Source organism: Lissotriton helveticus, chromosome 12 (genome assembly GCF_964261635.1).
Source record: "Lissotriton helveticus chromosome 12, aLisHel1.1, whole genome shotgun sequence".
In the NCBI taxonomy this organism is placed as follows: Eukaryota; Metazoa; Chordata; class Amphibia; order Caudata; family Salamandridae; genus Lissotriton; species Lissotriton helveticus.
Window position 1 is genome coordinate 485,256,920 of NC_136073.1, and position 25,364 is coordinate 485,282,283.

The following is a 25,364-nucleotide window of genomic DNA, read 5'->3' on the forward strand; positions in this document are numbered from 1 at the left end:
TTTGAGTGGGAATAGTAATTGTTTCCCCTCCGCTATCCAACACTTTCCCTACTGTTGCATTCACTGGAGTGGGAATAGTATTTTTTCCCCTCCGTTATCCAACACTTTCCCTACTGTTGCACTCACTGGAGTGGGAATAGTAATGTTTCCCCTCCGCTATCCAACACTTTCCCTACTGTTGCATTCGCTGGAGTGGGAATAGTAATTTTTACTTCTACGCTATCTAATACTCTCCCTAATGTTGCACTTGCTGGAGTGGAAATAGCACTTTTTACACCTCCGCTCTCCAACACTTCTTCTACTGTTGCCCTCAATGTAGTGCAAAATGTAGGTTTAAAAAATATGACATATTTTAATATTTTAAAGTATACTATACATATATATATATATATATATATATATATATATATATATATATATATATATATATATATATATATATACATATTTTAAATGTTTATGTTACAGGTGTATGTATACATAATTATCTATAATTTATAACATTTTTATAACATTTCAAAATTAATTAGATTTGCTATATATTAATTGTTTTTAAGTAAATATATATATTCCATTTTATATATGTATGTTTAATTTATTTTACATTAAATGTAATACTTATAATTGTTAACATTTACAAATAAATCTAAATAATTTTTTTAAGTTACATTTATTATTTAATTTTTTTTTTACATTATTGTTATACATATAATAAAAATGATATTTTATACATCGATATTTTTTACAACAATATTTTTTCCCGATATTTTTGTACTTACCATTATGAAGATGGGAGGTCGATATTTTTGACAATGATATTTATGTACCAAATTTTCTGTAGGTCGATATTGTTGTTGTCAATATACTGTCAGTGATCCATGGTGACATAGAGAGAAAGTGGGAAACGTCTGTGATGTCCATGGGGAGAGGGTTTGAATGGTCAACTATATTTTTTGATCCTGGCAAGTGCTGATGAAAATCTCTGTAGTCTGCTAGGAGCCTGGTCAAAGATACATGTTGCTTTTGGCACCATGGATAAAGATGTAACTCCTTATCAATGAGGAAAGCAATAATATCCAATGTCAGAGCACAGTGCCTATGCCATGATAGAGAGGGAAAAGAATAAGGTGATAGATGTGTAACCAATGCACTATTGGAGTCCATCATGACAGATGCAACTCTGTGTGAGTAATCAGTATGCTCCAGTAGGTTTTCAATGTCTCTGGATGTTGTGTTACATTAACCATGTCCAAGTGGGCAGAACATGTAAGCCAAACTACTATGTGCATGGTGGCATAAAGCTCATCGTGACAAGCAAAGCAACTTAGCTGACAGCACATCTTTTCTTGTCTTCAGGGTGCACCTGCAAGCTTCTTGCTTATCTCTTCTACAGGAGCACACAGCTATGAGTTAGGCACTGAAAATACAGGCAACTGGGATCTATATTACAGCCACAAATTGCATCACAACAGCCAACGGGTTCCACTGGGCCTGGATGTCAGTCAAGATGCTGGTCAGGAAGCCTGGTCAAATTTTCACTCCTCTGCAAGATGAGGCAAATGCCAACATGAATCTGTATTGTTTGATGGATCCACGTTTGTATACCGCTGACTGAAGAAAATGGAAACAGCAGATAGTGCCTCACCACTGTCCACTGAGTTATTCATACGCAAGGAAGTGCTGTTGTTTTTTTGGATCACTAAATGCAAATGACCTTGATTTTTGTGTTGTAGGAAGAAGAGGGTGAAGATGGCAGTACTGTCTTAGGGCTGATTACTTGCAGTGGCATTTCATCAGCCTGAGTTCCTCTGTGTACCAAATGACCTGTGGTTGAGTTGTTGCCATTTGGTTGCCCTTGAGGAGAGCCAGGGTGGCAGCACATGCAGTGATCCAGCTGTTGAGGTTCTTGATGCCTTTCAGAAAGTTGCTGGTGTGCGAAACATCAGAAGCCCACTCCTGTTCATTGATGCTTTTCCACCCATGGTGGGTGGATCCCGTGGTAGTAGGTCTGTGGTGGTGCAGGGTGGGAATCTGGGAAATTACGGGGGCATGGTCTGTCCAGGTCATTATTTCTGGCTTGCTGACTATGGTGTTGCAGATTGAGCAGAAAATCCTATACAATAGATGTACAGTAGTGTGTGTGGATTTGGTAAAATGCTGCTTTAAAGCAGGCTTTTTGTGAAGTTCAAGCAGGGCTGTAGCATTTGGGTTGGTGTGGTCTTCTAGGTGGTCTCCAAAGAGGATGAATGTGCTGGTGTTCATGAAGAGAGCTGCTACGAGTCCATGATGTTGGATGCAAAATTGGTGTGTTATCCTTATGGTCTGTATATACGGGTTCTGTCAAAGAGAAGGTAGCTGTGATGTGTATCTTGAACATAAAGTGTTCCATGTGGCTGGTGGGGGTGTCCAGGGTGTCTGAGAAGGTGGTTCAGCTGATGGTATCTTTAAATATGAATGCAACTCCACCTCCGGGCTTGCGCTGATGGTCTTGCTTGGCAATCTTGTAGATGTTGGGGATGGCTGTGGTGATTTCTGGATGGAAGGTTGGATTTAGCCTTGTTTCCAGAAGGAAGAGCAGGTTGGGAGTATGTTCATGCAGTAGGTACCATATCTCTGTGGCATGTTTGGTGGGGCATGTGTGCAAGCGTGGCATGTTGTGTGGGTAGCGTTTGGCCTGTGTGAGCATGAATGGGTGGCTGGTTTGAGTGAGTGTATGTAAGTGAGGTGGTGGATGCTGCTGGTGCAGGAGTGGTGGGTGTAGGGTGTGAGAGTGCAGGAGAACTTGCAGGAGGCTCATGAGAATGCTCCTTCAATGTTATGTGGTGCTGCATGGCAGCAGTGCAACAAGTAGCAGCTGGGGTTGAGAGCACGGAGAAGCATGGCTGGGTAGCTGTGGGTGGGGGAAGAATCAAGATTACTGGTGCTGGGTGTGGTCCATGCACGTACAGGGACAGATTGACTTGTCATTGGTATGTTTTTGGCACACCAGCAGTGCATCTGTCCTGCAGCTGACATTAAGGGGTTGATTTCGATTCGGGAAAAAAAACGTCCGTACGATTTGTATCCGGAGCCCTCTCCGTACGAATCGTACCAGTCCGTCCGATTCGTGAAGTACGATCCGTATTCCTTGAATCCGTCCGAATTGTCGCGATCCATACGTATTGCAAGGCTGAAACCGTGAACCGTACGACGGGGTATGAGGACGCGATTCGTACGGTCCACGTCACAGGTAAGGGCGAGTCATACGGAAAAGCACACAAACACATATACACCATACGGTCCGTACCCCCCATGATCGAAGGGGTACGCACTGTACCCCTGTGATCATGGGGTGTACGAGCCGTACCCCCATTGTAGGATCGGTGTACGAGCCGTACCCCCATTGTACAATCGTTGTACGAGCCGTACCCCCATTGTACGATCGGTGTACAAGCCGTACCCCCATTGTACGATCGGTGTACGAGCCGTACCCCCATTGTACGATCGGTGTACGAGCCGTACCCCATGTACGATGGGTGTACGGCTCGTACACCCATCGTACATAGGGTACGGCTCGTACACCGATCGTACAATGGGGGTACGGCTCGTACACCCATTGTACATGGGGTACGGCTTGTACACACATCGTACAATGGGGGTACGGCTCGTACACCGATCGTACAATGGGGGTACGGCTCATACACCGATCTTACAATGGGGGTACGGCTCGTACACCCCATGATTGCAGGGGTACGGTGCGTACCCCTGCGATCATGGGGGGTACGCACCGTACCCGGGGGGGCCGTTCCGTACCTGTTTCGGCGCGAACTCTGCTTTTACGGCTGTTTTCAGCTCCCGTAGAAAAAGGGTCGTACGGTGCATACCCGACACATATCGTACTTGCTGGGTCGTAAAAACCAGCCGCGAACCTTACAGATGTCGCGTACAGCGGGTTCCGAGGGAGAATCGTACGGAGATTAGAGTCGTACGGTGTCTTGTACGACTCATACGCAGTACGGCTCCTGGTACGAATCGTACTTCGTCGTACGTACGGGGACGTTGCAGGGTACGATTCGTACGGGAAAAACGCTCCGAACAGCTATTCGGAGCGTTTTTTCCAGAATCAGAATCGACCCCTAAGTAGGTCCTGGGAGGGAGAGGCACACAGGGTGCCATGGGCAGGAAACAAGTGAAGGTATTTCCTGTGCAGATGGATGATGAGAAACTCTGTGACGTCACTTCCTGTGTAGGTGAGTGGTGGCAAATTAAGTCCTCTTGCTAGGATTCTTCTTTTAAAGATGTCACTGCCTGTGCAGATGGGTAATGAACAAATCAGTATGACTTTCATTTGCAAAAAAAGCAACTGCATCTTAAAAAGATTGATTTCTGCAAGTGCTTAGCTCAACGGTTAAAAAACAGCTTGACAAACAACAGGCCAGACGTACAAAACTATGGCTACAAAATATTGGTCGCAAATTGCAACATGTGGAATTTAGTGAACTGATCTAGGCAATAACAGGTCGGCATCGAAACATTCTTAATCGATGTCTGCTGCAAACCGACCTTTCTTTTTAATATTCATGAGGTTGGATGCAAATTGCAACTTACTACAATTGGTAGCCATCATATGAATGTTGCCTGCTGGGGTGTGCAGACAAACATGTCTGTGATCACTTTTTAAATATACACCATTTTTAATGCAGCCCATTTACCTCTGAGGGGTTGGTACCTTTTCAGTGTTTTGTGACTGGTTTTCAGTCATAAAACATTGATATATAAGATACCAATGAGGTACTTAGAAGCTATTCCTACAGCACGCCCCTTCCAGATAACGAATCTGTATTCATTTGGACACCAATTTTAGGAGTTCAAAAAACCTTTCTGACGCCTAGCATGTTATTAGTACATTGTAAAAAAAGCATTTTTGTGGGTGAAAGTTTCCATATTGGAGCATTTGCGACCAAAACATGCGTTTTACATCTGGTCCTCTGTGCCCATTATTCAAGTTACCAATTAATATTAAACAGGGACATAGCAGGAGATATCTGCCGACTTTAAAACTAGGATAACAGGTTTGAATCCTGGCCTCTACTCAACATCAGGCGCGCAACGCCCATTGGACTCAAAGGGCTTCAGCCCCCTCCCCTCGTGTATGGAGTGTCCGGGATGAGACTGCTTTCCGGGCACACACACACAGCCGCGCCGAGTACTTCACAGGTCTTTTAAAGACCTTTTGCTTCTTAATGAGTCATTGTTGTTGCTTCACCCCTTCTAAGAGCCCCTGCAGCTCCACTCTGCCTACTTACTGCTTAGAGATTAAGCCCCCAAACAATTTTCGTAGCCCCCCCCCCCGAAATGTGGCTCTAGTTGCGCCTCTGCTCAACATCATGTGATTCTAACAAATCACTTAAATTCCCCGTGCCTAAAACAATGTGAACTGTAATCTGATTCTCTTGGAAAGTGATCTAATGCCCTCTAGTCAAGTGAACTCTATATAAAACGACAAAAAATAGGTGCAGATATCATTTCCAGTGGAAAGGTTATACTTGGTGACGTGCAGTGATGCAACAAAGCCCCCCACAGCCCCCGCAGTGCAGGGGGGCCCTCAGCACAATACTCTGACTGGAGAGCTCCTGGTTGAGACCGGAGGGGGGTCCTCCACCACGTCCCTTGCAGGTGGGCATCTCATGTTTCCTTACACCAGTCGTGACGTGTGATGCTACACATTCCTAAAGCTAAACCTACAGCAGCATAATTTAAGGAAAATAGCACAAAAGGAACAAATGTATTAGTACTTACATGAGCACCCCCATAATTGCTCGGAAGGGTTATTAAATCCTCCTACCTGTAGTTCAGTTATGGCTCCATAACTGGCCACTCCGCCATGACTAGTCAGATGTATCGCTGCATCCTCCTCACAGTTCTCCTAATGATAATGACTATAACCCCTACACCTGCTGTTCGCCTCCCAGCTATAATATTTGTGTTTACTGAGATATGCGGTTTCCCTGGATGTTAAAGCATTTAAATGTGTAACTGTTCGAATCAAACCAGCAGTACCTGCTAATGGCGTCAAAGGTAATTGCATCTGATCAGTGATAAACATACGTTATATATGCTCGGGACCTGACAAGGGCTCTGCTAATTCACTGGGGAACTGTATTTGAGGCTTAGTAAGGACCCCATATCAGGGATTAGGATTGTTGAAACATTATTATGATGTTACAATTTCAAAGTGCAACACCTTTCAAAGCGTTTTGTATAATTGTATTTACTGAATGAAGAAATTGATTCATGCTCATCATATGTGTATTCAATAGGAGGCAGCCTGTGTCAGCCATCGCCATGCCTGTCCACGTGCTGCCTGACAGCATACTTCTCTCTCTTTCAGGATACACTAATAAGCTTTGATCCTATACCTGTCAAGCCAACCTTTCTTCAAATATCGAGGGAAGCCTAGGAACGCACTGGTCCCTTCTTTTTGTTTATTTCTTAGTCAGATAAGAGCGACTTCAAATTACCCATCTGTTTCATGATTGCAACTGGACCAGTGGCGGCCCCTCCGCTAAGGCGGAGGAGCGTCGTTCCAATGCTTTTTGCAGTGAAAAAAAAAGTAAAAGTAAAATGATAATAACTTGCGTTATTATCATTTTATCTGTTCCTTTTTTCGGCGTCTCAATGGGGCGTGCGGATCTGCTCTGTTCTTAGAGCAGGGGGGGAAATGGTGGGCACTATGTAAGTGCACATGAATATTTGACCACCCCTTTCGGGCCGACCAAACTTCTCAACTATTGACTCGGGGGAGTTCAGTGCTGTTTTTAGCTTCCTTATCCAATGGATATATACCATTATATCTACTTATGAATTTATATCTACTCTTAAATTATAGATGCATTGCCTTATGTCTAAGAGATGACTCAGGAATCTTCTTCCTTGTATACATTCACACTCCCTCCTGGACTGGGGGAGTGTATTTTGATTCTTTTCCAACTTGGTAAGTTGTCTTGTATCCACTTTTTTACAAAGGATATTCCTCTCTTGACACACCTGACTCACTGCTGATTACCCTCTTCCATATAGGCTGTCCACATGTTATAGACCAGTCCTGAGGAAGGCCTGCCGTGACGTATATCGATGTACGCATACACCTTGGGTTGAAACATCAATGCTTCATGATCAGTTCATGTCCATAGTCTCATCACCCTCAAACTAAGAAGAAAGGGAGTCTAAAGGGTGACTGTAGACCCTTATGTATTAAAAGGATGGACCTACACCTACATGTATTGTGCATATGTTGATGAAATTTGTACTCTCTGGTTACTTGTGTTCCTGGCACGCATGCACTATATGTCACATGGCGCACTAAAGTCACATTTGGTTATGTTATTTGTTCAATTGAACAAAAATTTTGTTTGAGGTGTGTTTTGACTCACATTTATGACCAGATTATTTGCTATGCATTGTTTGCTATTTAGAAATTACACTGCTGTTCTTTCTAGTTGTTGAATTTACTTGTTTGCTAAGTAATTGCATCACTCAACAGAACACATTGTAGATCATATTGCATATACCCAGGATCTGAGGTACACAGAGTTACACCATTATCGTTAATGATCTATCATGGATTGGCATTAGATTAATTCCTATAATTGGCCATTTTAAAGTCAGTCATCTTTTAAAGAAAAGGTATTTATGATTCCCTAATTAGGTTAATATATAAGGCCTCCCTCATTTATATACATTGCTCCTTGTTTGAGATGCTCAGTACTTTTCTGGATAGAGGGGGTCATCAAGGTGAGAGCAGGTCCTATAATGTCTTAACAAGCTACATTCTAAGAGAAAATTAGGGCTCCAGTAGAATATGCGTCACTATTAAGGCATCTGCAAGATATAGCAGTGGAATCTGAAGTTATATTGGGAAACTTTGGCATATGAACATGCTGATGATGTCTAAGTTTTGCAAAAAAAAAATAGATTCACTCTTCTGCTTGGTAAAGAATGTGTTTGTAAAAAGGGAATTGGATTTAAGGGAAGAGAAGTCATTTCTATGGCTCAGCAAACTTGCATGCAATTTAGTTCCTCCAGGCTGCAAATAGCTTACACGTGAGGGTTTTTTTTAGACACACAACAAGTCAAGCAAAATACATATCCTGCAGAAGGACTTGTGGAGTCCTTTCTGGTTGATTTATAGTGGCATTAATTTGGTTGCTATACAAAAAAACAAAGAAGTAGCTGCAAAATGTTGCTGATCTGGAAGAGAACATCTAAGTATGTCTTAATCTATCATAGGTGTTGGCTGGCAGAATAGAAGCGTGATATAGAATTTCTGGATATTATTTAGTATTGATGATGAGTGTTGGCCAACAGGCCTTTTTTGCTCCAAGAGTTCCTCACAGCAGTGGTGTCTATCAGATTCAAGCAATCAATCAAGGGGATGATGATCAATAAACGTTGCTGAGAAGTGTGTTTTGCAGTGTCTGAATTGAGACATTTTGTTTATCACAAAGAATATCTCAGGCTTGATGAACAAGGTAGCTGATGCAATATTTCATTCATGGTCGGTTGAGATTCCTGGAGTTTGTTCCGGAGGCAGATGTGGGCCACATTTCAAACACCAAAGTGGAACTGAAGCAGTACATCGAATATTGATTCTTGACACTCGGCACACAGAACACATAAAGGTTGAAATGAAGAGAACATCTTGGAAAAGTCACCAGTAACACACCACAAATGGCAAAAGGAAGGGAGAAAGGGAGGGGTGATGTGATCTATCATTTAAAGCTTCTAGGAGGCAGGAAATTGGAACCATGTGGATAAAACCTTATGGGTTGACATCTTATAGTAAATTTGTTTGGGGTTATTATGAAAAACCCATAGGTGAAATAGTCCTTGTATGTTGAAAGGATGTGCCAGAGCACAAGAGTAAGTCAAGAATACTAGAAAGGTAATATTGAACTTATGACTGTTTTTAGTCAAGCTATGTTTTTCTGAAGCTGAGGTGATTTTAGATCACTGGTTCTGCTAAACTTTCTTTAATCCTCTCATTGCCTTTAAATTTGTAGTTGGACAGGCAGAAGCAGTAGAAAATGAAAAACAAGTGAGAAAATGGCTCATAATGTTAAACATAGACAAAAGGACAATAGGTACCTGAATTTGTTAGGAAAGACTGGAAAAAAGGGCATGCACACAAGGCATCAACGCAAGGGGTTTGAAGCAGAAAAAAGTTGTCAGCTATTTCCACATCTAGATAGGACCAAATTGACTCCTCTTTGAGAGGAGCTGGGACAGACAAAAGGACCCCAGGCAATATATTCTTTACCATTTTCATGTAGAGGTTGTTAGGTCAGGTAAAGGAGGGGTGCCATGGGCATAGTGGCTGTCAATGCTATATGAATTCTAGAGAAGGAGAGGGCTGTTTGATTGGCTGGTCATCCACATAAAGGAAAATTATTAAGTTTGGTTGTAATACCAAGGATCAAAATGCAATTGAAATATTAGTGGTAAGTGTATACATGTGATATTTGCTTTCTTACTGTGTCTCATTGTGATCTGACAGCGTACATAAATAGATATCTGTGCAACTCAGCACAGGAACGCTAGACCGCTAACCACTGCGGGGTGAGAACTTCCAGATTGTAGTATACTTTGGGTTAATAGTGTTGGAGAATATTTAACTGCACTCGACACTAGTCTCTTTACCTGGTGAGGATTCACAGTTGTATTGGCTTTCTGCTTTGTATAGTTCATTCACATGATCATGGATCCCTCACCTTTTGTTATTTTCAATTCTATATTGTTTCCTCACGTAGACCTTACTTAAATTCCCTTCTTTATTTTTCCCTGATTATCTTGCCTACATGTGGTTGTAGTAGGCCAGCTGCTGCTGGTCTTTGATCTTAGCTGCCTAGATGTGCTTTAATGCCAATATCCTGGTAGATATCTGCTCTCATGATAGCATTATCCACTCGGGATTTGGGTAAGATTAGAGCCTTTTTAGGGATTAAGGTATTTTTCTACCACACATCTTTAAATACTTCCTTTTTAATTACCTCTACCTCTTTCATGTATTCATTTAGCTTTTGCTACCTACAACACCTAATAGTGAGTAAGTCGACTAATCCACAAGGAGAGCCCCCTAGGATTTGCCAGGACCAACCTGCGACAACAAGTATTCCTTTGTATCTCTCTTCCCTGTTTTTCCCATCCTTCTCTTGTATGGCATTCAAATGGTCAATACCTCAGGAGAGAGTTATGGACAGACAGGATTCTTAGCAGATCTAAATCTCCTGCTTAAGCTTTTCAGGTAACTATTACATGCTAATATTGTGACACTGAAATTAATCTGAGACCTAGATAGTCAGAATTCATTCATGAGAAGTGCTGCCTTATAGTCAAATTAGTTTGATGCATTTATATGACTTTTTGTGAGCTTGACGTTTTTCCTTTTTCCCAGTGTACTGCTTCTCTCTTCACTTTGCTCTCCTGCAAGCCTTCTCTTCCTCTTTTGCCACCTACATGTGTTATCTGTTTAATATCAGCCTAATAATTTCCTGTCATGGGAAACATCCTTTACCCGGCAGTCCGTACAATGACCAGTCTTTAAAACAAAGTCAGTACCCCAAATGTGACGTTACCACATGTTACTTTACCACACAAGTCATTAGAACAACTTGCTGTAGAGGGCACATTGTTGGACTGGTGTTGGATTTTTAAGTCCAACACCTTCCCTACTGTTGTTTAGACTAGAGTTGAAATAGTAATATATACTATTCCAAAGTCCAGTGCCCCTAAAGCAAGTCATTTTATCAACCTACTTGCTAAAGTAACTTGTGATAATGTCGCAAGCGGGGTGGTGACAACACTGTAAAGGCATGTGGGGTAAATGCCTGCGGGTTTCCGTCATACAAACCCTGTCACTCACCTTCACATGTTGCAAACTACTTGGAGGATTTCTCTATTGTTGGTCAATGGGTTCTGGTCTAGTGCCAGCCCAGAAAAAAGATATCTCTCTTTGGTTGCATAATGTCACCCACGCCAATGGCTTTTGCTATCACTGCCCCTGGGTGGGATGTTTGCACAAAATATCAGAGAACAAATATTGTGTGGACAAAGCATTGTGTCAAGGAAACCGAGGAATAAAATATTGTGAAAGTAAGTTTCCACGGGTAATCAAACTTTAGCTATACTTGACTCCACTAGTAAGTACCTTGATGATATATACCTTCACAGTATGTAGATTTGGAGTCAAGAAGTAAATCTGTACTTACCTCATTGCACTTACCTTCTCAATATTTTGGTCCTTGATATTGTTGGCACTATATTCTGTCCACATGATATTTGTTTCCTTGATATCCTGTCAAAATCCCCCTGGATACACCATGTAAGTGTGTTGTTTGATTATTCCATGAGTTTAACTAATTTCCTTGACTCACCCATCACTGCTTCTGTCGACTACTATAGACCAAAAAGAGTGTGGTGTCTGTTGAGTCCTTGGTTTCTCCTCTGCCAATCTTTAGTGGACTTATCAGAGCATATTCTATGTCTGCCTGAACTATTCCTATGGGTTGCTTCCCGCCATGCCTGGTCTAACGTCTCAGAACATATAACATGGCTGATTGTATACTGACTATTTGCCTAATCTTTTCTGCTGCTGCTCTGGGGAGGCCTCAGTTCCACATACACTGTGGCTGTTTTTATAATGTCCATTACTATGGTCAGTGATGAATTTGTAAAATAGTGAGTGCTAGTGCCCGAAAGCGCCATTCAGAAGTATGACTGGCGCTACTAAAAGTCAGTGTGCTGAATACAGAGACTACTAGTGCCTAATACGCATCTGGCCTCTTTAATCCACTGGCAAACACTGACTGCCCCTATATCTGACTCTTGCAGTTTCGTGTTTTCTCCCTTGGTGAAGGTTTTCCATTTGTGTTTATGTCCCTCTCTTGCTCTGGCAAAATGTCAGATGAGGAAAAATAAGTACCGGGCCCCAAAAATGAGTGTCGGTGGCCCCCACTGGCAAACACTGGCTTAAAATAAATACTGACAATTGGTTGCTCCATGTTTCTGGACACATTCTTCAGAACCTATATCATGGTTGGTTGAAAAATCAATCATGGTATGGTTTAATCGGTTGTATGATATTACCAGTCATGCATTTACAATGCATGCTATTTCAAGCATTCATTACAATGCAATGCCTTTACCACAATTTGCCTTTACCATGCATATACCTTTACTATGAATGACCAGGCCCTGTGGCCAACCCCCCCAAAGGCAGAAAACTCCACACTGCACAGGGCCTACAGCCATGCATGGCGGGTGATTGGCCACAGGGCCTGCAGCCAATATCGCGCAGGCAGCCAACCCCACTCTGCGTACAGCCTTTGGCGACACTGCGTAGGGTTGGCCTTTGGGCCCTAGGGCACTCCATCCCCAAGTCAAAATATATGTATTGAGGAGACAGAGGTGTACTGCACCCTCTCCAAGTTCTATTTAGCCCTCGGGGCTCCTTCCCCAGGGCCTAATTCAAAGGAAGGAGAGGGACCATGCAGTCCCCTCTCCTAGGCCTTATTAGGCCCTGGAGGCATCATCACCTGGGACCAAGTAATTAATGAACGGAGGGGTGCAACCCCCCCTTGAGCCTAATTAGGCCATGTGGACCCCATCTCAGAGTGCCAAAATGTAAATAAAAGAAGAGGGGAAGCGCACAGCCCCCCTTTTCCATCATTTATAGGCTTTAGGCACCCCAACCCCTAGGTGCGGCACCCCTCCTTGAGCCAATTTTCATCCCGGATAAAGCATCCCTGGGGCTTCTCTTTATAGTAGGTGGGTGCCCATGTGCCCACCTGGGGTACCCATCAACAAACACATTGGGGGCTTTGGCGGTAGGCCCAGGGCCCTTGCGGCCATAGCTAACTCACTGTCGGCATTGCTCCAGCCCAGAAGGAGTTGCTAATTTTTCCATGCTCCCTAGAGGCAGCAGCAATAGGTGTCTTGCTTCCCCACCAGCATCAGTGCCGGCAGGGAAATAGAACACAAGTCAGCACCCAGCTGGCCGGAGCATATTTAAATCTCTGCCTGACCACATCCCTTGGGGTTGAGTAATTAATAAAGGAAAGGGGGCGTAAAGTTATAGCAAAACTGGTGAATTTCTGTCGTTTTTTTGTTCAAAATGTTGATATTGTTACTTACATATTCACCTAACTATAATGTAATTAACCTTTGTTTTTTTCAGCAGAATTCTACAGGTTTTTTTTAACATTAAGTAATATTGGGAGCAGACCGCCACCCCACCAACCCGCTCCATACCACCAAACCTCACTGCAGGCCGCCCACCAAATTCCGAGCTATCTTGTGGACTGACGGGCGGTACTTTGGCATTGCCACGGCAATGCCTATTAAAAAGGCACTGCAATGGGTGTGCCAAAGTCTGTTCCTCCACTGCATGGACTGCAAAGTCCATTCCATGCAGGAAAGGGGTTGCATGTAGACAGGGGGCACACCATGTGCCCCCCTGCATACATCCCATAGCCCTGAGGGAACAGGGGGCCCTGTAGGGCTCCATACTTAACCTCACTGCCACCCTTTTCATGACAGGCTTACCTACATAAAAAGGGTGGATGGGAGGAAGCTCATAATATGCTTGGTGGTGCCACAGCGTCTCCATCAGCATGTTGTGGCCTTCAGAGCACTGCACCACAGACAGGGATCGTGTATCCCTGGTAGTTGCAGTGGTCCTATTGCGGTCCAACTGCCGTACCGTAATATGACAGTCGGACCACTGGTGCGGCAGTCCACAACCATAACCACACCTCCACCGAAGGTTTGACTGTCCCACGGACCACCCAACTCCTAATCAGGCCCTTAGTGATTACTTCCGTTTGGTGGGAGATTTAAAAATGCTTCCGCCAGATGGGAGCACACACATGTGTCCCTGCCCATGGAAGTGGCAGGGAAACATGTGTTTGCTTCCACCTGGCAGCGGGAGATTTAAACAACCTCCCACTAGGTGGCAGCCAACTTTTGTTCTGTTTCCCTGCCCGCACTCCGACACGCAGGGAAAGAGAACACAAATTGCTCCCAGCCAGTGGAAACAAGAAGAAAACAGCAGCTCACTCTGGGTGGGCACAATGGCAGCTCCAGTGCCATGCGGGGAGCTGGCTGTGGCTGCTGGGGCCCTCGGGCTCCCCCGGTGCCCCCAATGTGGTGGATGGTGGGTGCCTTGGGTGGGCACTGGGCCACCACCAATAAATAATGCAGGCCATGTGGGATGGGTTCCTTAGTGCAGAAATAGGCTCAAGTAGGGTGGCTGAGTGGCCCCTTACCAGTTTTTTATTGCATTTGACCCCAGGGGATGAGGTCCAGAGGTCAAGTAAGGCTCAGGGAAGGCCGTGGCATGCCCTCCCCTTAGAATGTAGGTTGTGGCCCCAGGGAATGGGATCCCCAAACTCTAAAGGCCAACGCTATGCCGCACACACCAAAGGCTGTGCACGGCCTGGGGTTGGCAGCCTGCTGTGGGTTTGGGCACAGGGCCAGGTGGCAGTCCAAGCCCTATGGCCAAAACCCGATGCACATGGCCAAAGGGGGTGCGCAGCATGGGGTTAGCTTCCTATGGCCAACCCCATGTGATGCACAGCAAAAGGCTGTGCACAGTGTGGAGTTGGCTGCCTGCAGAAGGGTTGGCTGCCTCAGGGTGGGTTGGCCACAGGGCTGGCTGGAGGCCAGGAATGGTTGCAAAGCCCCTGTTGTGCACAGCCCAAGGTTGTGTGCAGCATGGGGTTGACTGCCTGCGGTCAACTCCCCCTGCTGCACACAGCTAAAGGCTGTGCGCAGCAGGGGGTTGTCATTATGTGTGGTAATAAAATATTACTTTATGCATACTAAACCCTAAAAATTAACTGAAAAAAACAAAAGTTAAAGTAACGTTATAGTTAAGTGTGATGAAAAGATCTGTTTTTGTTTTTTTTTTACTTAGAAATTCACTTGAAAAACCAAATGTTAAAGTGTTTTTATAGTTCGGTGAATATGTCAGTAACAACATTACCATTTTAAACAAAAAAACAGAGAAATGTGTTAGTTTGTTACATAGTTTCCATAGTGGCAGGTAGCTACCATATGACTTCTCTCCCAAATTTTGTACAGCCTGTGTCCAGCTAATGAGTGTAAGTGTTTACAAAATGCATGCGCTCCTAGTGCATCATAGGTGTGTAGAGGTATTGCACTGGTGAATTCTGTGTGTTTTAATGTTGTCACTGAGATATTCATCTAAGTATACATCTGTTTTTTTCAGTGAATATATAAATATATATATATACACACACACACACACACACACATATATATATATATATATACACTTACATTATATATACTTACAATCGTGTTGCAAAGGCATACATGGTAAAGGCCTATGCACAGCAAAAATATGCGTGGTAAAGTCATTCAGTGGTAACGGATGCATGATAAAGGCAGTTTCCTGGTTAATAATGCCAATTTGTATTGGCTGGTCTCTTCCACACCTTGGTGATCTCCTCACATTGCTTTGGGTTGCATATCTGCCATTGCTATATGTATTCCACAGCATACACTATAACTTATGAAAAATACTACCTCCCAGCACCCTCCAACTCTGGTAATTGTCCTAGGCCCCTATTCAATGTGGTTACAACTGTATGATGCACACCTCTTCCAAGATGGTGTATATCCGATTGCATCTATTCTCACACTTGTATCCTACACCTTAGTGTAGGCACAGCTACATGCTTGCTGTGACACAGTCTGCCATCCATGCATTGTACCAAAACACTTTCCACACATGCCACACTGTATCACATGATTTCCATTAATCCATACCCAATCTCCCACGCTTTTTTCCTTCAAGTTTACGCGTAGTCTAAGCACAATTTGAGCAGAACTCTGGTCCTCACCTACATCAGCAAAACACCGTGGGCCTTATTTATGAGGTTTTGCGACAGTTTTGCACCACTGTCGTGTCATTTTTTGTGACGCAACAGAGGCGTAAAACATGCCTCCTGTTGCGCCCTATTTACAAAGTGACGCATCTAAGCAGATGCGTCACTTTGTAAACCCCTGCGCTACATTATACCTGCGTCAGGTATAATGTATGCAGGGTGGGCGTTCCCACGTAAGTAAGCCTCGTAGAAGTGACGCAGTGAAATCTACCAGATATCACTGGACCACTTCTAGGGTGCAAATGCGTCAATATCTAACGCCTGCCTCATAGCAGGCATAAAACTGACGCAAGCCCTTTCAATGGGGCCTGCCCCATGTGAAAGGACACATTGCTGGAGTTGCGTCACTTTTGTGACATACTCCAGCAATGCGTCACTTTTGCGCCATACAGATACGTAAGAAATTCTGACATATCTGTAATTTCTTGCTACATGATGCGTCATACAGTAAATATGACGCATCAATCATGTTGCAAGGAGGGCGCACTGAGAAGTGACGCATCGCTGCTTTCACACAGCAATGCGTCACTTCTCATCAATGAGGCCCTATGCACATAGGCCACATGATACACGCATAGATTTACATCCACAGCGCTCCCTCTTAATAGCATTTTACCCATCCACAAATGTGCTTCAGCACCTCATCATAGCTATGAAGCACTATATAAACAACAATAACATATTTTTGTTGTGGTAGGGATGTCGCCGAATTAGATATTATTGTGAGCCTGTTGTTCCGTGAGTAAATGCAATCCGTTTTTCCAACTCTGTGTCTGTTTCTACTTCATCGCCTGCTCCCCTGTAGTCGACAACAAGGTTTCTCTTGGGAACAGACTATGCCAAAATCGTATATTTTATGCCACTTCCTTCCTTCTTTGTGCATGATGATCTCAGGATTCACAAAACTAGTAACATGACCCCTTTGCCATGTGTCACAAAAAATATTCCTCATCTATTTTCTGTCATGTTTTTTAAAGAGACCGCAAGTGAAATGGCAGGTGGTGTCAGTCATATTCATTATAAACTGCAATCCGAGGTCCCATACAGATCTTCAAGTTAAGGGGGATTTCGACACAAATAATGTAGCCTACTTGGTAACTGTTTGTCTGCCAGACTGTGCATTTACTAGCAGCGCGTTTTTGTCTAAGTTGCTTCATGTCCTTGGCAAAACAGAAGCTCATTGTCATCAAAATCTATTGATAAAGTGCAAAAAACATTACAGTAAAATCCTGTCCGAAATGTCTTCTTGTTTTATTACATTTGTTGCTTATTTCCCACAAATTACTTGCTTGCTTAATCAATTTCTTCACGGCGGCTCTTCTAGTTTCTCTTCTTTATTCTATGCTCGCCAGAATTCGTAATGCAGTGCCTACTGCTAAACTGCTTTTTGGAGCCATCTTTAATTAAATCCTTAAATTGTTATAAATCCATTTGTAGTGCGCACTGTTGTCGGTTCTTAAGGGTGTAGAGAAGATGGGGGAGGAAGTTGGCCTGTCAGAAGACAGGCCAACTTTTGACAGACAGGGTACACCATTGCAAACCTGATGTCTGCCAAACTGACTATCCACCCTCTTAAATTAGAGACAGGTCGATTGCCACCTACCTGTAAATGGAGCACCTGTTGGCTACGTCAATGGAAAGTTACCTTCAACAGCATGATGGAGTAAGGTCAGTTGGAATAAAGCTATCGCACCACCCACTCTGTTTCGTGTTTTTTCTGTCCACCAGGAAATCCTTGACGGTGAGGGACAGACAAAACAATGGATGGCTGTCAAAAGTTAACAGCAACTGTCCACCAAGGTATACAGCCTTTACAACGAAACTTTTACAACAAACTACCATTACAACGCAACTTTTACAACGCAAACCATTACAACGCATAGCGCTGGGGGGCGCTCTAGGATAGGGAATAGGTTTAATGTACTATCCAACACCTTCCCTACTATCCACGGGGACTGGAGTTGGAATAGTAAATTAAACTATTCACTATCCAGCGCCCAAAAGCATTATGCGTTGTAATGGTATGCGTTGTAAAACTTACGTTGTAAAGGTAGGCGTTGTAACAGTATGCGTTGTAACGTCATACATCCGTCCACCAAACTTTGGGGCCGATTAGGATTGTGGTTTTTCCGCATCCTCCGGGCCGGTGGAAGTGTCCGCTGGCCCGGAGGATGCGGAAAAACCGCTGCGGAGCCTTCAAAGACCCCCCGCCAGATTAGGATGGCTGGGGGGTCAGGAAGACCGCCCGCAGCTATTCCGCCACGGTCGCCGTCCGACCGCAGTGGAAAAGCTCTAACATGGCTGGCAGTGTCTATCAGACACCGCCAGGCATATTAGGATGTTGGTGGTCCTATGCCTTTCCACGGCGGCATTTCCGCCGTGGAAAGGCATGCAGTCTTTTCTTTGGGGGCCCGTTGCGGGCCCCCAGGGGTGAAGGGGGGGTGGGGGTGCACATGGGGGGTACCTACGGTACCCCCCTGCCTTTGCGTGCATGAAGCGGCAGGCACCGCGCGGTGCCTGCCGCTTTGTGCATGCAAATGCACTGCTTTCATTTTTAACATTGCGGCGGGTGCTGCTTCAAGCAGCACCCGCCGCAATGTTAAAAATACAGGATGTGACCGCCAGGGTGGCGGTCACATCCTAATTTGCACGGAGGGACCGCCGCTACCCCTGCGGAGGGTCCCTCCTACTCTGGGGTGGCGGACGGACGCAGGTCCGTCCGCCATCCTAATCGGCCCCTTTGTGTGCTCTGATTGAAACTACTTTCAATATACAGAGATGACTGCTGCCTTGGCAGTCATCTCTAAATAGGATGGATTACCGTCCATCAGAGTATTGGGCATTAAATCCTCCACCTGCCTGATGAACCATACTCTGTCTGCCAGGGTCTACATTGGGTCCTTACACTGTTCCTGAATGAACACTCCAATCACGTATACATATACATCTGAGATAAATTTGTTTTCTCAAATCTTACACCCAATTTTTATGCTTATGAGGCTGAGTAGGAACATAGGTGTAAGGGAAGAGCAAGGATCTCCTCGGTGAAGCTGAAATAAATAATCCACCTCATTACAGATCACTGCAAGAGTACTTGGGTTTGCTGAGACAGCATCTAAGCACACATTTAAATGATGTGTACAATTACTTAAAATTTGGGTACAAGCTATGTTCCCTTCACAGATGTTTGTCATGTATACTATTCTGCGTTATTTTTGTTTGTGATGTATTTTTTAACTCAGGTTAGCCTACATATCTTAAGTGTGGAAATAATTTTTCCCTTTTCTAATACATCTGATCAAAGAAAGGGCTGCCTTAAAGGATTGGCAGGCCAGCAGTACAGTGGAGGCACCGCCCATGTCAGCATAGCACAAGTGTAGCCCATGTGCGGGAGTAATTTCTGTGATATATAATAATAATAATAATAATAATAAAACATTTATTGAGCGCATGGCTGCACAACTGTGTATCCCCGCGCTAATTGCTGAAGAATCTCAACCCATATCTCAAAATATATCTTGCTCTTTCTTTCATTGTGTCTGAAAATAGTTTAATACAGGTAAATAAATTGTAATATTTCTTACTTTTGCTTTGCTAATGTGCATAAGCTATTACTGCAATTGTTTTGCATTTTATACTTACATATGTGTTGTTGATTATAATTGCAGTTCTTTTTTCAGTTTTCTGTTGAAGCCGGTCCAATGTGAAACAGGTGGTTTAGTTCTTATTGGGAGAAAAAAAGTTGCATTAGTTATATATCAATTTCAAACCAAGTGCCCAAAGAGCAAGGATGCACTCGGACAACAGCTGACTCAGAAAAGCCTTTTATTTCAGGTAAAACTGAAAGCCTGCATGCTGATCCAAATATCAGCTCTGATGTCGTTTTCAGCCTGACACGTTTCAGAGCTACTGATCCTTCTTCAAAGACTCAACATTCAGATTCACGCTCGTGCTGACACACCCATGAATATATAGTTATATATTAAACAGTTCTTGGGTTAGTTTGTAAGAGTTAAGTGCTTTAGTTCTATTTTGTACATTTAAGGTTTAGCTGATGTTTAGAAGTGCCTCAATCTTACTCATTTATCAGGAGCCTTTCTCCAGCTGTTCGATTGTTGAATTTCATTGCTGGTTCTGTAGGTTATAGATTGTGTTGTTGTACAGTTTGTGTAGTACTTAAAGTTTGGTTGGTACATACAAACAGAGAGTTTTGTTCGTTATTTGTACTTTAAAGTTTTTAAAAATATGTTTCTTTCAACTATGTTAATATAAATATTTTACTTTCTTGTGAAGGTAGTTGTACATTTTCTTCCAAGTTTTTTGGGAGGTTTTCAGATGGCAATCCAGCAGTGTATTGGACGTTTAGCATTTTTGGTGTAGTAAGTGTTGACATTTTCTGCTACTTTTATAATGTATTTTTAATTCGTTTAATATTTTATTGGTTAACATCCTGTATGGTTTACCTTTTATGGTGGACCCTAATTAAAGTTTCTGATTTAATATATATTTCTGTTTCTTGGTTATTCCTGATACATATTTTATGTTTATTTATTACTTTTTATATTAAATTAATTGTATGAATTATTTATTTGTTAATAATTTAATGTATTGAAATGTATTTCAATTTTATTTTATGTGTTTATAGTTCATGTTTTTTTTTTTAAATATATATTTTTGGGCATTTTAGTATATTTACATGCATTTATGTGTAAGAGCCCACAGGACTTTAATAAATAATTCCCATGCCACCTGCGAACAGTATTACATGTTATACTTATCATAACCATTCTGAATAGTTCCTCATCAGGTCTCTGCATATCTCAAAGAGTAACATAGCCCATAGCCCTACCCAAGTTAAGGTTTAAAAAAAAACACACAAAAAAAAAAGAAAAAAGTTTACAGAGAGCTACTATAGTTGCCAGGTTACAGACATATCAATATGAATTTAGAAAACCATGCAACAAGCACAGCCATAAACATGAGAACAATTATGGCATCCAGCTATGCTTTATGGAGGAACACATTGAGGTTCCGGACTATTCCGGAGGAGAGATTCTGCTTTACGTAAGGACTTAGATAGTATTTGAGCTCTGGGAGGGGGGGGTAGTATCCTTCCACCACTAATCAGTAACATCAACATTTCGTGTCTTGTATTTCTAGGGGTAAACCTCAAAGATTTGGCCCATGTGGTTCCTCATTTAGGGGTTCAGGATCCTCCTGGTCTGTGGCACCTCCCTGTCTACAGCCTCAAGCCTGTAATACTTCTGTCCACAACCCTGCTATTGGGCGATGAATAGTCCTCTGACATCTTCCCCCATCAGTGCCCTCTCTAACACACTGACCCAAACCTCTACATCTTTTTCCCAGGCTTCAACTGTGGGTCCCGCCTCCTTCTCTCACTTCAATGCTATGTGCATGCTTGCCAGGATCAATGAAAGTTCCATGAACCTGCAACCCACCTTCTTGGATCTGGGTAGGGGAAATAAGCCCAGAAGACAGACCTCTGCTGTGCAAGAAGGTGTACAAGCCAGCAATTCTTTAAGCACAGACAGGATCTTGGGCCAGTATCCACGCTGTGTCGGACAACCCCATACCATGTGTGCAAACCCTTCATCCACTTCCTTGCATCTCAGACAGTGTTGTTCGTCATTCTCGAATATAATGTGCTGTCTAAGTGTGGTTAAGTAGGTCATGTTTCGAAGTTAAATTGAATGAGTTTAAAGTTTATATTTCTGGAGACCTGCTTCGGGCTCACCAGCCTGTGTCAGATAACTCCCTGTCAAGCAGGGTTCCCCACCGCTCCTGCATGTTGGTCAGTGGTTTCGCAGTCATCTCTAAAACCGATATGTATAGCCACCTCACACGGTGGCTGGCTGACCCCAGAGTTACCATCACCTGGAGCAGTGTATGTGTCTCTTGTTCAAGCCCATCCCCAGGCCACAAATATTTAAATGTCCTCACCAGCACGTGGTAAAGCAGAAAATGTCCAGGGGGAAGATCATAGTGGGTTAAGAAGTCCTCCAGCGGGATCAGCTCCCCCTGTAGGAAGCAGTCCCCCACTGTCACTGCCCTGCCCGCAGTCCAGTCACTCAGTTAAAGCTTCGTGAATAGGGGATGATCACCACAATGCTGTAGCCCCACCAAGGTAAGGTCCAGGGCATAGAGGGGGCCCCCAGATGTACGCCAGAGGCTCCTGCGCTAGCATTCCAGTGCTACCTGTAGCAGCACCCCTGACATGGGAAAGACCACTTTCAGGTACAGGAGTTTCACTATTAGCAACCCTGGGTTGTCTATTAGTGCCGCTGTGCCTGCGGGCTTAAAAAGCCTGCTGTCCAGCCACTTGGCTAACCATTGAAGTTGGGTCACTAAGTATTATAATTAGAAGTCTGGGGATCCCAGCCCGCCAGTCTCCGGGGTCCTTCACAGAACCTCCAGGGAGACTCTATTCCTTTTCCCATCCCAGATCCGTTCCTGAAGTAGAGCATTCAGGCCCCTGAACCACCCCATAGGATGATAATGGGGAGGTTCACAAAGAAATACAAAAGTATTGGGAGCATAATCATTTTAGAGAATGCAATTCGGGCCATGACTGGCAGTTGAAGAGAGCGCCAGAATTGTAAGCTAGTAATAAGGAGCGCAGCACCGGGCCCAAGTTACCCTCCAGGAGGTCTTCCTGGGTGTGAAATGCCTGTTTACCCAAATATCAGAACAACCGGGGGACCAGTTCAGGTCATGAGGCAGGGCTGCGGGCCGTTGCTGCCGACTTGTTATAGGGAAGATGTAGGTCTTGGATTTGTTTACTCGGAGGCCCGCTAATGCTGAGTTCTCCTCTAAAATAGTGAAGGCATGTGGGACTTCCTGGGTTCCATCTCTCAAATACAAAAGCAAATCTTCTGTATATAGTGATATTATGTTTTTTTGTCCTCCACTAAAAGGCAAGCCATATTGTGCCCCCTGTTGCCTGAAGCGCACCGCCAATGGTTCAATGACCAGAGCAAATAAAAGTGGGCACATGGGGCATCCAAGCCTGGTACCCCTATGGACATCATATGAGGCTGAGAAAATGCTGCCTGTTCTCACTCCCGCCATGGGGCGTGTCTATAATAATTACACCCACTTAATCCACACCATCTTCTAGCACCATCTGCTTCATAACTGCTTGTAAAAAATCCCATCGCTGGGAGCCATAAGCTTTCTCCAATTCATATTAATGTTTACTTTAATGTTATAATATTTAAATAATGTAGTTAGATGGTATATTAAATTATGCAGAGTTTAATTTTATTTGTTTAAAGTAAAATCGAATTATTATAGCATTTGGAAATATTTGGCTTTATGTTTTGCTATATTAGTGTAGTCGATATTGTGTATTTCGATATGTTTGACATTTTTTATAGCTATTTAAAGGTAAAAATATTTTTGTTTCCGATATTTGTGATTTTAATATTAGTAGAAATAGATATTTTTTAATTGCAAATTTATTATTCACTATTCCAGCAGCATGGAGTGCCGAATAATACACTGTGAGGGCTTTTTACTTATATTTTTGGGGTGCCTCATGCACCACCAAGCATTTTTTAAATCTATACAGTCCTCCAACCTTAAAAAAACTGTACGTGTCCTAGGTCATTAATTTCATGACCCCAGGAGATCTTACCATATTTTTGTTAAAGCACTCCGAGCTGGAGGGTCATAATTTTGAGCTGGAGTTTGGAGACATCTCGTGGTTGTTTCTATGGTTGCACTTTGTGACCTGAAAAATGTTAAAAGAAAGGCTTACAGACGTGTTGATTTTTGTAAATATACCTTTACTAAACACTTTCATGACAATCACTTTTATTAAACATTGTAATATTGTAATGTGTAAATGTATGAAACATTAATCTGTTTTGATTTATTGGTGACTTTTTGACAAAAACAAAAGTTCTGTTTTATATATGTTGATGTGAAGACACCTTGATAAAGCCAATAGGCCCACTTTTTACATTTTGTTGTTATGACCCTTTGAAAAAGCCAGTAGGTACACCTTACTTAAAATGACACCATGTCTATGGTTACATCACATAGTCAGCCAGGGGGCAATGAGGGTGTTGGAAGCCCAACTCCAAACCACGGCCTGGACCTAGGCCCAACCCCACACTTTGCATGGCTGAGGACTGTGCGAAGCGCGAGGATGAGTGCCAGTGGAGGGTTGGACAAATGGTCGTTCCACAGCGTGGGGCCATGTGCAGTGGGGAGTTGGACACTAGTGGGGGTTGTGGCGGTCACCACTGGGTAGTTATAGTTATGTCTGCGTTTCCTGAGGAAATGCCTTGTTTGGTTTGCTAATAACTTTGGTGTCGTTTGAATAATCTTCATCAAACTTTCCATAAACATTTTGAGAAAAAGAGGGCGGTCCCAAAACACGAAATCCCCATTCTTTTTCCACAGACTTTTTAGGAATACAATATAGCAAAAACGTAGTTGTTTTTGAGAAATGGAGGTACAAAAATATTTGTACATCTGGGCAGTTAGGTACGAGGTACTCTTGTGAGCTCAATTAGAAAATATAGAGCATTCCAATTGGCATAGAGGCATTTTTTTCCCTGGGGCCTACTCACTCCCTCGGGAGTGACAGCTCTGACTGGCTGGCTACAACATGAAAGAAAATGTTACAGCTTCCATTACAGAATGGCAGGGACTTAGTCACCTGCCCTGAAAATAGTTAAAAAAACATTTAAAGTGAGAGTGTAAGGCTATCCTCTCTTCTAGCCTTGGTGGGAGGGGGTCCCAAAGGGACCATCCTGGGATAAAAAATGTTTTTCTTTCCGCTGTGATCCCACGGTACTCTTGCGGCATTAGGGAAAAATAAAACAAAAAGGCCACTACCATTTTGTTTTTATGTAATGGACCCCCTTGGTGGGTCAGCGCCTGACGGTCTATGTATGTACTACTGAGAAGGTGGGCGTGAATGTGGTTCTCCACCATAGCCGATTACTGCCCCAGGGGCTGCATTTCCTGGGGCCCGAAATATATATGAAAGGGAGGTGGGCATGCAGCCCCCATAGCCAAGTCTGCTCAGGCCATTGTAACCTCATATCCGAGGTTCAAATAGGAAATAAAAGGGAGGGTGCATCCTTTCCCTCTACTCAAGCCACTTTAGGCCCTGTGACAAATGTATGTATAAAGGGTAGGGGACTACAAGCCCCTCTCCTCTCCTAGTAGGTATCTGCCCTGGGACCCTGTCCTCCGAGGCCAGATACTGAACCGTGTGCTGAGGATCCCACCCCGGGGACACTGTGTTCCCTGCCCGGGAGAGTGCAGGCATACCTTGTACTAGTGTAATACATTTTTATTGAATATAGTTAGTTAAAACCTTTACAATATATTTGCATAGCAAAAACAACAAAAAAAAAAAAAAAAAAAACATATTTT

General features: G+C 43.4%; 1 long non-coding RNA gene across 1 annotated transcript in view; it reads right to left on the reverse strand.

Moving 5' to 3' along the window:
* The window catches only part of LOC144799856 (uncharacterized), a 60,407-nt gene extending 36,701 nt beyond the window's left edge, over window positions 1–23,706 (reverse strand). Inside the window, exons 1-2 of the long non-coding RNA XR_013603889.1 lie at window positions 23,608–23,706; window positions 19,593–19,673 (exon numbers count right to left, since the gene is read on the reverse strand). This is a non-coding gene — a long non-coding RNA (uncharacterized LOC144799856). The remainder of the gene's footprint in view (window positions 1–19,592; window positions 19,674–23,607) is intronic.
* Window positions 23,707–25,364: the final 1,658 nt, after the last annotated feature.